This window comes from Globicephala melas, chromosome 5, assembly GCF_963455315.2.
Source record: "Globicephala melas chromosome 5, mGloMel1.2, whole genome shotgun sequence".
In the NCBI taxonomy this organism is placed as follows: domain Eukaryota; kingdom Metazoa; phylum Chordata; class Mammalia; order Artiodactyla; family Delphinidae; genus Globicephala; species Globicephala melas.
In genome coordinates this window covers 65,879,760-65,890,937 of record NC_083318.1, presented here as the reverse complement: position 1 = coordinate 65,890,937, position 11,178 = coordinate 65,879,760, and positions in this window count along the sequence as shown.

Genomic DNA, 11,178 nt, shown 5'->3' with positions numbered 1-11,178 from the left:
CCCACAGACCGCAACGAAGAGTAGCCCCTGCTCACCGCAACTAGAGAAAGCCCATGCACAGCAGCAAACGCAGCCAAAGATAAATAAATAAATAAATATATAAATATATATTTAAAAAAGAAACTACAGTAAACTTCTGTTTTTCTAAGGCCACTGCCCAAGTTCAAGTCCTCAGGATCTTCAGCCTGGATTACCCATCTAAGGTAAAATGCCACATCTTCTGCACTCCTCACATATCATTTACTCCATATTTTTATAGCACTTATTGAAACCGTTCACCTCTGATTGGGACTTGAACCCATGTGCCGGGACTTGAACCCAGCCTAAACCCAGAATGGGACTTGAACCCACAGACTTTTAATTAGAATCAGTCAACTCATGTCTGGACTTACTGAGGCTCAGGTTCTTTGTGTCTCAGCACAGAAGGAATTCATCGAGAGGCAAAGTGATAGGCAAGAAGTAGCTTTATTAATATAGGACGTTTGTGAGAGATGCAAGCAGGTAGGCGAGGGAGCTTTGCCCCAAGGATTAAGTGGGCTACATTTTTATAATCAAAGGAAAGTGGAGGAGGGAGAAACGACCCCCTTCTTCCTCATTCTTCGAGTAGCCATCAGGTTTACATCAGCAGTTCCTCCTTCTTATGGAGCAGGAGAGTGTCTGACCCTATGAGGTCAAACTAGGACTATCATAAGCGTTTATTCAAATCAGCAGAAGGGTGGTAACATTTTTATTTTACTTAATGACCTGGGGCATATCTCCTGCTTTATAGTTAAGCAAGCCTGCTTCATTCCATGATGTTTCTTTCTCTTCTTTTTTTAAAAATTTATTTAATTTATTTATTTTTGTCAGCATTGGGTCTTCGTTGCTGCGCACGGGCTTTCTCTAGCTGTGGTGAGCGGGGGCCACTCTTCATTGCGGTGCGCAGGCTTCTCATTGCAGTGGTCTCTCCTGTTGTGGAGCACGAGCTCTAGGCCCATGGGCTTCAGTAGTTGTGGCACACGGGCTCAGTAGTTGTGGCTCACGGACTCTAGAGCACAGGCTCAGTAGTTGTGGTGCACAGGCTTAGTTGCTCCACGGCATGTGGGATCTTCCCGGACCAGGGCTCGAACCCATGTCCCCTGCATTGGCAGGTGGATTCTTTTTTTTTTTTTTTAACATCTTTATTCGAGTAATATTGCTTTACAATGGTGTGTTAGTTTCTGCTTTATAGCAAAGTGAATCAGTTATACATATACATATGTTCCCATATCTCTTCCCTCTTGCGTCTCCCTGCCTCCCACCCTCCCTATCCCACCCCTCTAGGTGATCACAAACCACCTAGCTGATCTCCCTGTGCTATGCGGCTACTTCCCACTAGCTATCTATTTTACGTTTGGTAGTGTATATATGTCCATGCCACTCTCTCACTTTGTCACAGCTTACCTTCCCCCTCCCCATATCCTCAAGTCCATTCTCTACTAGGTCTGTCTTTATTCCCGTCTTACCCCTAGGTTCTTCATGACTTTTTTTTTTCTTAGATTCCATATATATGTGTTAGCATACGGTATTTGTTTTTCTCTTTCTGACTTACTTCACTCTGTATGACAGACTCTAGGTCCATCCACCTCACTACAAATAACTCAGTTTCGTTTCTTTTTATGGCTGAGTAATATTCCATTGTATATATATGCCACATCTTCTTTATCCATTCATCTGTTGATGGGCACTTAGGTTGCTTCCATGTCCTGGCTATTGCAAATAGAGCTGCAATGAACATTTTGGTACATAACTCTTTTTTTTTTTTTTTTTTTTTGTGGTATGCGGGTCTCTCACTGCTGTGGCCTCTCCCGTTGCGGAGCACAGGCTCCGGACGCACAGGCTCAGCGGCCATGGCTCACAGGCCCAGCCGCTCTGTGGCATGTGGGATTTTCCCAGACCGGGGCACGAATCCGTGTCTCCTGCATCGGCAGGCGGACTCTCAACCACTGCGCCACCAGGGAAGCTCGGTACATGACTCTTTTTGAATTATGGTTTTCTCAGGGTATATGCCCAGTAGTGGGATTGCTGGGTTGTATGGTAGTTCTATTTGTAGATTTTTAAGGAACCTCCATACTGTTCTCCATAGTGGCTGTATCAATTTACATTCCCACCAACAGTGCAAGAGGGTTCCCTTTTCTCCACACCCTCTCCAGCATTTATTGTTTCTAGATTTTTTGATGATGGCCATTCTGACCGGTGTGAGATGATATCTCATTGTAGTTTTGATTTGCATTTCTCTAATGATTAGTGATGTTGAGTACCCTTTCATGTGTTTGTTGGCAATCTGTATATCTTCTTTGGAGAAATGTCTATTTAGGTCTTCTGCCTAATTTTGGATTGGTTTGTTTGTTTTTTTGTTATTTATTATTTTTTTAATTTAATTTTTAAATTTATTTTTGGCTGCGTTGGGTATTTGTTGCTGCACGTGGACTTTCCCTAGTTGTGGTGAGTGGGGGCTACTCTTTGTTGTGGTGCACGGGCTTCTCATTGCAGTGGCTTCTCTTGTTGTGGAGGACAGGTTTAGGCACACAGGCTTCAGTAGTTGTGGCACATGGGCTCAGTAGTTGTGGCTCGTGGGCTCTAGAGCACAGGTTCAGTAGTTATGGCACACAGGCTTAGTTGCCCCGCGGCAGGTGGGATCTTCCTGGACCAGGGCTCGAACCCATGTCCCCTGCATTGGCAGGTGGATTCTTAACCACTGCACCACCAGGGAAGCCCCTGGATTTTTTGTTACTGAGCTGCATGAGCTTCTTGTAAATTTTGGAGATTAATCCTTTGTCAGTTGCTTCATTTGCAAATATTTTCTCCCATTCTGAGGGTTGTCTTTTGGTCTTGTTTATGATTTCCTTTGCTGTGCAAAAGCTTTGAAGTTTCATTAGGTCCCACTTGTTTATTTTTGTTTTTATTTCCATTTCTCTAGGAAGTGGATCAAAAAGGATCTTGCCTTGATTTATGTCATGGCAGGCAGATTCTTAACCACTGTGCCACCAGGGAAGTCCCCACAATGTTTCTTGAACGATTATTAACTTACAGTGGTCTCCCAAAGTTCCCTGGGTTTCCCTATCTGTAATCCCCTAGTGGGACTTCTACAACTACCTGTATAACTATCCTATTCCATCCCTATTGTTATCACTCTCTAACATTTCTTATAATTATTTGTGTACCTACCAGGAGTGCATGTGTATGTGTGTGTGTGTATATATATGTGTGTGTCTCTAAGCTTGATCTGCCCTAACAAAACATCAGGCTGGGTGGCTTAAACAACAGAAATTTATTTCTCACAGTTCTGGAAGCTGATAAATCCGAGATCAAGGTGCTGGCAGGTAGGATTCATTCTGAGGCCTCTTCTCTTAACTCGTAAGTGGCTGCCCTTTCACTATGTGCTCACATGACCTTCCAGGTGGGTGCATGTATAAGGAGAGGGAGAGAGGGAGGGAAAGAGAGATGGAGAGAGAGGGAGATCTCTTCCTTTTTTAATAAGGCCACCCTGTCCCATCAAACTAGGGGTCCACCCTTATTACCTCACTTACCCTTAATTACCTCCTAAAAATCCTATCTCCAAATATAGTCACATTATGGGTTAGGGCTTCAACATATGAATTTTGGAGGGACACAGTTCAGTCCATATATATGTTTTACTGATTTAAAGGATCCTCTTATTATAAAAATACTAAAATATAAGTGTGTTCTATTGTAAATTCCATATAGCCAATTGATTCTCACAGAATACTGTTGATTTTTGCTGAACTCTTGTAGACATAGCAACATATGGTTGCAACTGATGAACCAGTGTAGTTCCATGAACGTTGCTTGATATTTTTTTAAGCAGTAAGATGAAAGTGACATATATTGAAACTTTACTCTTTCAAAAATAATGTGATCAGCTTCTTTGCTGACTTGAGTAATAGTTTCTGAATATTGGAAGACTGCTTACTCAGTTTTTTAATGCTATTCACAATGTAACAGCTACAGACATAACACATTTTTAAGTTTAATCTATATTATTAACATTCTCTTCATCACTTTTAAGTCTAGACTATCAACAAAACAATAAATCAACCCCTGATTTATGGTGTTTGCTGATATTTCCATGATGTAAATGCTCCCACCATGATCAATTTCAAACTGTCAACATAATGTCACTGAACATGTAGTTGGGAAGAGACGAACATTACACCCCATTATATAATATTTCCATTGTGTAGATACTATAGAAATAAATAAAATATCTAACATTGATAATGGTATACAATATAGTGCTGTAGTAAAAATAATTAGGAACTGAGTTTTGAATAGTATCTATTTTTAATATAACTTATTGTAAATGTATACAGTTAAAAATTTTAATAGCAGCTGTGCATAGAAGCCAGTTCACCAGTTCTTAAGAACTTGACAGTCAGGTTTTGCAAGCCAGTATAAGCTGGGTCCTACATACCACTATGTATCTTTGTTTATGACATTCCCTCAGCCCTTTCCTCCCATTTCCTTTAGGTATTAGAATTTTCCTTAGTTAAAAAAAAAAAAATTGAATCTTTTCCATGGAGCAACATGGCAGTTAAACCTTAATCAAGAGATTAAATTTAGCACCATGAATGTAGTGGGTTATCTTGACACTGTCTCCTGATGTGACATAATATTCACAACATTGTCTAAAGAAATTCTTGACAGATTATCTACTCCAAATCAAATACAGCCCATCTAGACCTAACTTTTAGTTTACAGAAAATGTAAAGAGTAACAAGTTAAACAACACCATGAGATAAAAATCAAAATGAAGTACCTTCTACAGAATAACTGGCCTGAACCCTTCAAAAAGTTAAGTATCAGGAAGCAACCTAAATGTCCATCAACAGAGGAATGGATAAAGAAGATGTGGTACATATGTACCATGGAATATTACTCAGCCGTGAAAAAGAACAAAATAATGCCATTTGCAGCAACATGGATAGACCTAGAGATTGTCATACTGAGTGAAGTAAGTCAGACAGAGAAAGACAAATATCATATGATATCGCTTATATGTGGAATCTAAAAAAATGGTACAAATGAACTTATTTACAAAACAGAAATAGAGTCACAGATGTAGAAAACAAAGTTATGGTTACCAGAGGGGAAAGGGTGGGAGGGATAAATTGGGATTGACATATACAGACTACTATAAATAAAATAGATAACTGTAAGGACCTACTGTATAGCACAGGGAAGTCTACTCAATACTCTGTAATGGCCTATGTGGGAAAAGAATCTAAAAAAGAGTACATATATGTATAATGTGTAACTGATTCACTTTGCTGTACAGCAGAAACTAACACAACATTTATACTCCAATAAAACTTTTTTAAAAAGTAAGTATCATTATAAAAGGTGGGAGAGTTATTCCAAATTAAAAGCATGTACAAAGTCATAATAGCCAAGTGCGTGGTTTGATTGTCTAGATTCTAGATTGGGAACTAGCAATAAAAGAAATTTGGGGACAGTTATATACATTTGATTATGGAATGGATATTAGATGACATTATGTGATTATTGTTAATTATTTTTGAGGGGTGTGTGATTTACAGGTAAAGTTTCTGGATGTCTGCAACTTGTATTCAAAAGTTTCAGAAAAAAAAAAAAACTAGGTAGATGGATGGACAGATAGAACAAAAGCAAATGTAGCAAAATGTTAACAATTGTTCAATCAAGGTGGAAGATATGAGTATTCATTCTTATTCTCTGATTTCATCTCTGTGTTCAGATTTTCCATATTAAAAAGTTTAGAAGGGACTTTCCTGGTTGCACAGTGGTTAAGAGTCCACCTGCCAATGCAGGGGACATGGGTTTGAGTCCTGGTCCCTGAAGATCCCACTTGCCGCAGAACAACTGAGCCGGTGCACCATGACTGCTGAGCCTACACGCCACAACTACTGAGGCCCGTGCGACCAGAGCCCATGCTCTGCAACGGAAGGGGCCACCACAATGGGAGGCCCGTGCACTGCAGTGAAGAGTGGCCCCGCTCGCAGCAACTGGAGAAGGTGTGCGCAAGGACGAGGACCAAAAAAAAAAAAAAGTTTAGAAGAGAACAGAAGGTATTTTGTTATAGCAATATAATGACTTCTGAGTTTTAATATGCCAAAAATCATACAGTAATTTATTATCAGGTATTGTATATAACGATCAATCAACTGACAACTCAATTTGGTCCTCCACTGGTATTGAAAACAAGTAATTGAAAGTGAACAGCAGCAGAATATGCCACTTTGCTATAAGGGTTATTTTAAGCTGAAGGAAATTGAGAAGCAGCAGGTACAAGCTCTCTGCCCTCTCCTCCATTTGCCTAAAAACAGAACATAAATTTGTAAAGTTCTTCCCCCTCCTCTCTCTACCAGGAAGGACAAAAGTTACCCTTACCAGCCCAGACACGGCACCAAAGCAATCTATTGTACATAACAAACTTTACTAACTAACCCTTATTTTCCATTAGTTCCCATATATATTTGCCTTCCCACAATTTGTCACCCTAGAAACTCAAAAGTCCTTTTCCTTTATTTTGTCACTTCTCTTGTTGAGATGCTATATAAGCCCAAGTTCTAACCACCCCTTTGAGTTACTCCCATGTGTATGAATCATGTTAAGAAACTTCAGTTTGTTTTTCTTGTTACTCTTTTTTGTCAGTCTAATTTATAGGACCCCAGCCAATGAAACTAGGAAGGGTAGAGGGAAAAGATTTTTTTCCTCCCATGCAAAAGTCACCCAGATTGCAAAAGGATTTGTTTACATGGTTACTGAGTCAAATTTTTTCTCAGTATCTAACCTGATATTTTAAATTGTCCCTTTGTTCAGTGCTCTAGAAAATTTGACAGCTACTGAGACTCAGAAGATTCAGTAAGATGCCTTTCAAAATGTGAAAAGGAGGTCAGAAAGAACCAGTGTGACAAGTTCTTAGAAAGATAACTTTTAGGAAAACAAGTACATGGAAGTTATGGTTTGGTCCATTCCATTAAAACTATCAGTGCCAGTATATCTTTTAGAAAACCTTTTTGTACTCTCAGGGGTACATGTGTCACAGAAGTTAATCATTTGCCATATTTATTTTATATTGTTTCTTTTTTTATAAAACAATACATATACAGTTGAAACCCATCCCCATTCCATTATCCTAACTATCCAGAGCTGCCTCTTCACTGAACTTTCTGTTCATGTTTTTATAGTTGTCTTGCATATATATTTATTACCAAGGTACATGGAGAATAAAATACAGTACAGTTTTGTATCTTTCTACAATTTTTTTTTCTTTTTTTGGCGGTACGTGGGCCTCTCACTGTTGTGGCCTCTCCCGTTGCGGAGCACAGGCTCCGGACGCGCAGGCTCAGCGGCCATGGCTCACAGACCCAGCCGCTCCGCGGCATGTGGGATCTTCCCGGACCGGGGCATGAACCTGTCTCCCCTGCATCGGCAGGCGGACTCTCAACCACTGCGCCACCAGGGAAGCCCTAGAGTAAATATTTGAAGTGGAATGGGTAAGCCATAGGGTATCTTCAACCTTGCATATAAAAATAATTGCAAATTTACTCCTCTGAGTGGTTGTACTTAGTGTATGAGAATATCCCTAATCCCTGCCAACACTTGTTATTTTTAGTTCTCACCAATCTTATGTGTATGAAATGGCATACCATTGTCTTAATTTGCATCTTCCTAAGTAGCAGTGAGGTTGAGCATCTTTTCACAACTTTATTGGCCATTTAGGTTTTCTCTTCTTTTTCTCTTCTTTTTTCTCTTCTTCTTTTCTATTGTGTTGTTTGTCTTTTATTATTATTATCCAATATTATTTGTTGGAGTTTTAAAAATTTATGTTTAAATGTTAAAATTATGTTTTGATACTAGTCCTTTGTTATGAGTTGAAAAATTTCCTTTCCCTTTCAAAGCTGAATCAAAATACTAAGTGAATACATGGGGGATGGATGGAGGAACAATCTGTCCCACAACCTTAGACCCCAAGCTGAACTAGAAACCGCCAGGCCTGGCTCCATGAAGCTGCTAAATTAAGATAAATGAAAAGGGGGCACAAACAAGGTTGCTTTCCAAATCTTGCTGATTTATGAAAGATGATATTCCCCATCAAAACTCTTTTTAATAGTTTGACTTTGTTTTCCTGACTGAATCAACTTAATCATATTATTCTAACAATTGAGTTATTTTGATTTCATTCTCTTTGCCTCTTCTGCATTCTCAGATGTGCTGAAAATACACTAAAAAGGACCACAGGTCTACATCTACATGTACAGCCTACAATGGAGGTTCTAGAAAGATTTCAAAGAAGAAATAATTTCTTTTGAATGGATAAAAATAAGGGGATAACTACCATTCTTACAAATGGTGCTCACTTTTAGTGACAGATTTTCTTTTTCTATCGTCTTTCCCTGGAGCTTAAGGCTCTCAAAGTCAGACTGTATTTTCTCCATTTCTGCGTCATTCCCCCAGACTTCAAACAAAACTATAGACGCTGATAAGAATCCCAGGACAGTGTTTCAGGAAATTTAGGGACAGCATAAAATATACTGAGATCATAGTGGGAGAAGTTGAAACCACTTTGCCAAGACATTTGGTTCTGTAAGAGCTTTTGCTGTTAATGTTGACTATTGAATGCCATGACATCTATCATTTCTCTTCTGTGGGAAGTATTGTGAATAGTTTTGTGATTTGTGTTATGTTTAATGTATGAATGATATTTAACCCCCTTCTTTGTTTTTGTTTTTTAACACTTGGAATTTGTCTTTTTTTTCCCTAGTGTATTTCTTTACTTTCTTCTTCGATCCATCTGTTTGGTAGTGTTAATTAAATAAGGAGACCATTAGACCAAGGTGGTTCTAATACCTTATCAGCCTTCTAAGCAAACCAAAACCTAAGCCTGTTCATACCTCAAGGTTAAGAAATCAAAACCTAAGGACAACCAATTGCAAACAGCCAACTAAGCTTTTCCAAATAAGGCAAACATTTAAGCTGTTTCCTTGCTTTGCTTCTGCCCTTCTTCTATAAAAGGCTTTCCCCTAGTTCCTGTCAGTGAAGCTTCTGAGTACTTCTGGTTTGGCAGTGCTGGATTAGAATTGATTTTTGCTGAAATAAACTCTTAACATTTTTAATATACCTCAGTTTATCTTTTAACAGTACTGAGATAACTTCCCAAATCTACATGGTCATCTTAGTCAGGACTCTCTTGATTGCAAGTTACAGAAATTAGACCCAAGTGGACTTAAGCAGGAAAAGGTACAAAATATTGATAATTGGCTACTTTGAAGAGACCAGAGTTAAACGATCTTGTAACAGGCATGACTGGGCCTAAGAGTACAAATGATATCAAAGGAATCTGTGTTCTGATTTCTGCTTACTTCTGAGTTGACTTCATTGTCAAGCTGATCCTCCCTTAACTCCAATTCATATTCCACCAGGTTAGCAAGACCAGCCCATAGAAAGTGCTTCTTGCCTGGTACTTTCAAATAATGGTCCAAGCTTGATTCTCAGTGGGTCAAGTCTGGTCCTATAAATTCTTAAACCAATCGGTGAGACAGAAGGGCCAGGCTTGGGTCATTCACCCACCTTTGTTTAAATGGAGTAGTAAGAGGAATATGTGTGGCATCAGCCTCATCTGAAACTCTGAGTGTGTTGCTATGAAAAGAATGAGGTATGAATGCCAGGAAAGCAAAAACAACATAATTCCACTTCAATCATCATTTTTTTAGCTCATGCTTTTTATATTTTTGCTTTTTTTTTCAGTGCCTGTCAGTCAGTTTCTACTTGATAAGAGTTTCCATAGGATGAGAGTCAAGTTCTAAGTTTTACCCAGCTTATTTTAGTTGAAAGAAAGAAAATTCTGCTGTAACACAAACCCTGTAGCTGAAGCAGTTGGCTACCAAGAGGCCATTACTCCATTTGGCTAGAAATTGGCTGATGGAGCAAGAATTGATTCCAGAGTTATTGATGATTTGGCTCTTCCCAGTTTTCAAGGGGAATTCTACTGAACCATCAAGTCATCAATTTGCTCATTTCTGCTTCCATCAGTGATTAATGATCCTGTGGTTGGATAGAGCATTTTTGCAATTGCTAAGTGCTGAGTCATTCATCTCATTAGGAATACATTCCTACTTTTATTTGCTGCCCCAAAGTAAGCTCCATAAGCTCTGCAGTTATAGTATGAGGTCTTAATTTGTGTGTGTGTGTGTGTGTGTGTGTGTGTGTGTGTGTGTGTGTGTGTATGTGTGTTGGGCTCGCCTGGATAATCCAGGATACTCTCTCTGTACTAAGGTCAGCTGATTAGCCATCTTAATTCTATCTGCAAACTTAATTCCCCTTCGCCATGTAACCTAACATATTTACAGGTTCTAAGGATGAGAATGTGGACATCTTGGAGGTAGGGGGAGGCAAGGACTATTCTGCCTTTAACATCCTCAGACATGTAAAAAATTCTGCCTGGATGGAGGTGGGATTGACTTCCCTACCCACCCACTCCTGTAGAAAAATCCAATTTTGCTTCCATTTGTAAATTCATTCAACATTTCTTTACTCCATATAAATCTGACTTCTCCTTTGAACCACTTTTAAGAAATTTCCCAGTTCTCTCATCACTTAATGAGCTACAGAAAATCTTTGACATATGTTTGACATAAAATCTTTGACATAATTTCTTATTTTATAAATATTATACATTTATAATATGTCATAGTTTTACCTTGTTTTGAAAATATATCAGACACTTAGCTACTAGAGATAGAAATTTTATACACATATGTTGGGCTACACCCCGCAGGCTCGGAAGCCCTGCACTTGCCCAGCTTTAAGACAGAAGAAAGAGCATGGAGTCAGCAACAGAGACTTCAGTGGTTTAATGGACAGGGGGATTTACATGTCTGAAGCAAGGTCCTGGAGTGACACCCCTACCGTGGATAATGGGCAGGACGTGGCAGTAGTGTTCCGGGTTGGGGGGGGGTTGGAGGTGGGGACCGTGGAGGGGATTGGGGGTTACCAGTTATGGGGGAGCTGACATCAGGTTGGCTCATCGTTTACCAGGGAAACTAGCAGAGGGGTACGCCCCTCACCACCCCTTTGATATGCTACCTTGGTGGCTAAAGTTAGAACAATCTTTAGCTGGGGCCTGGGGCAAGTACGTAGGAAGGTCGGTCAGGTGAG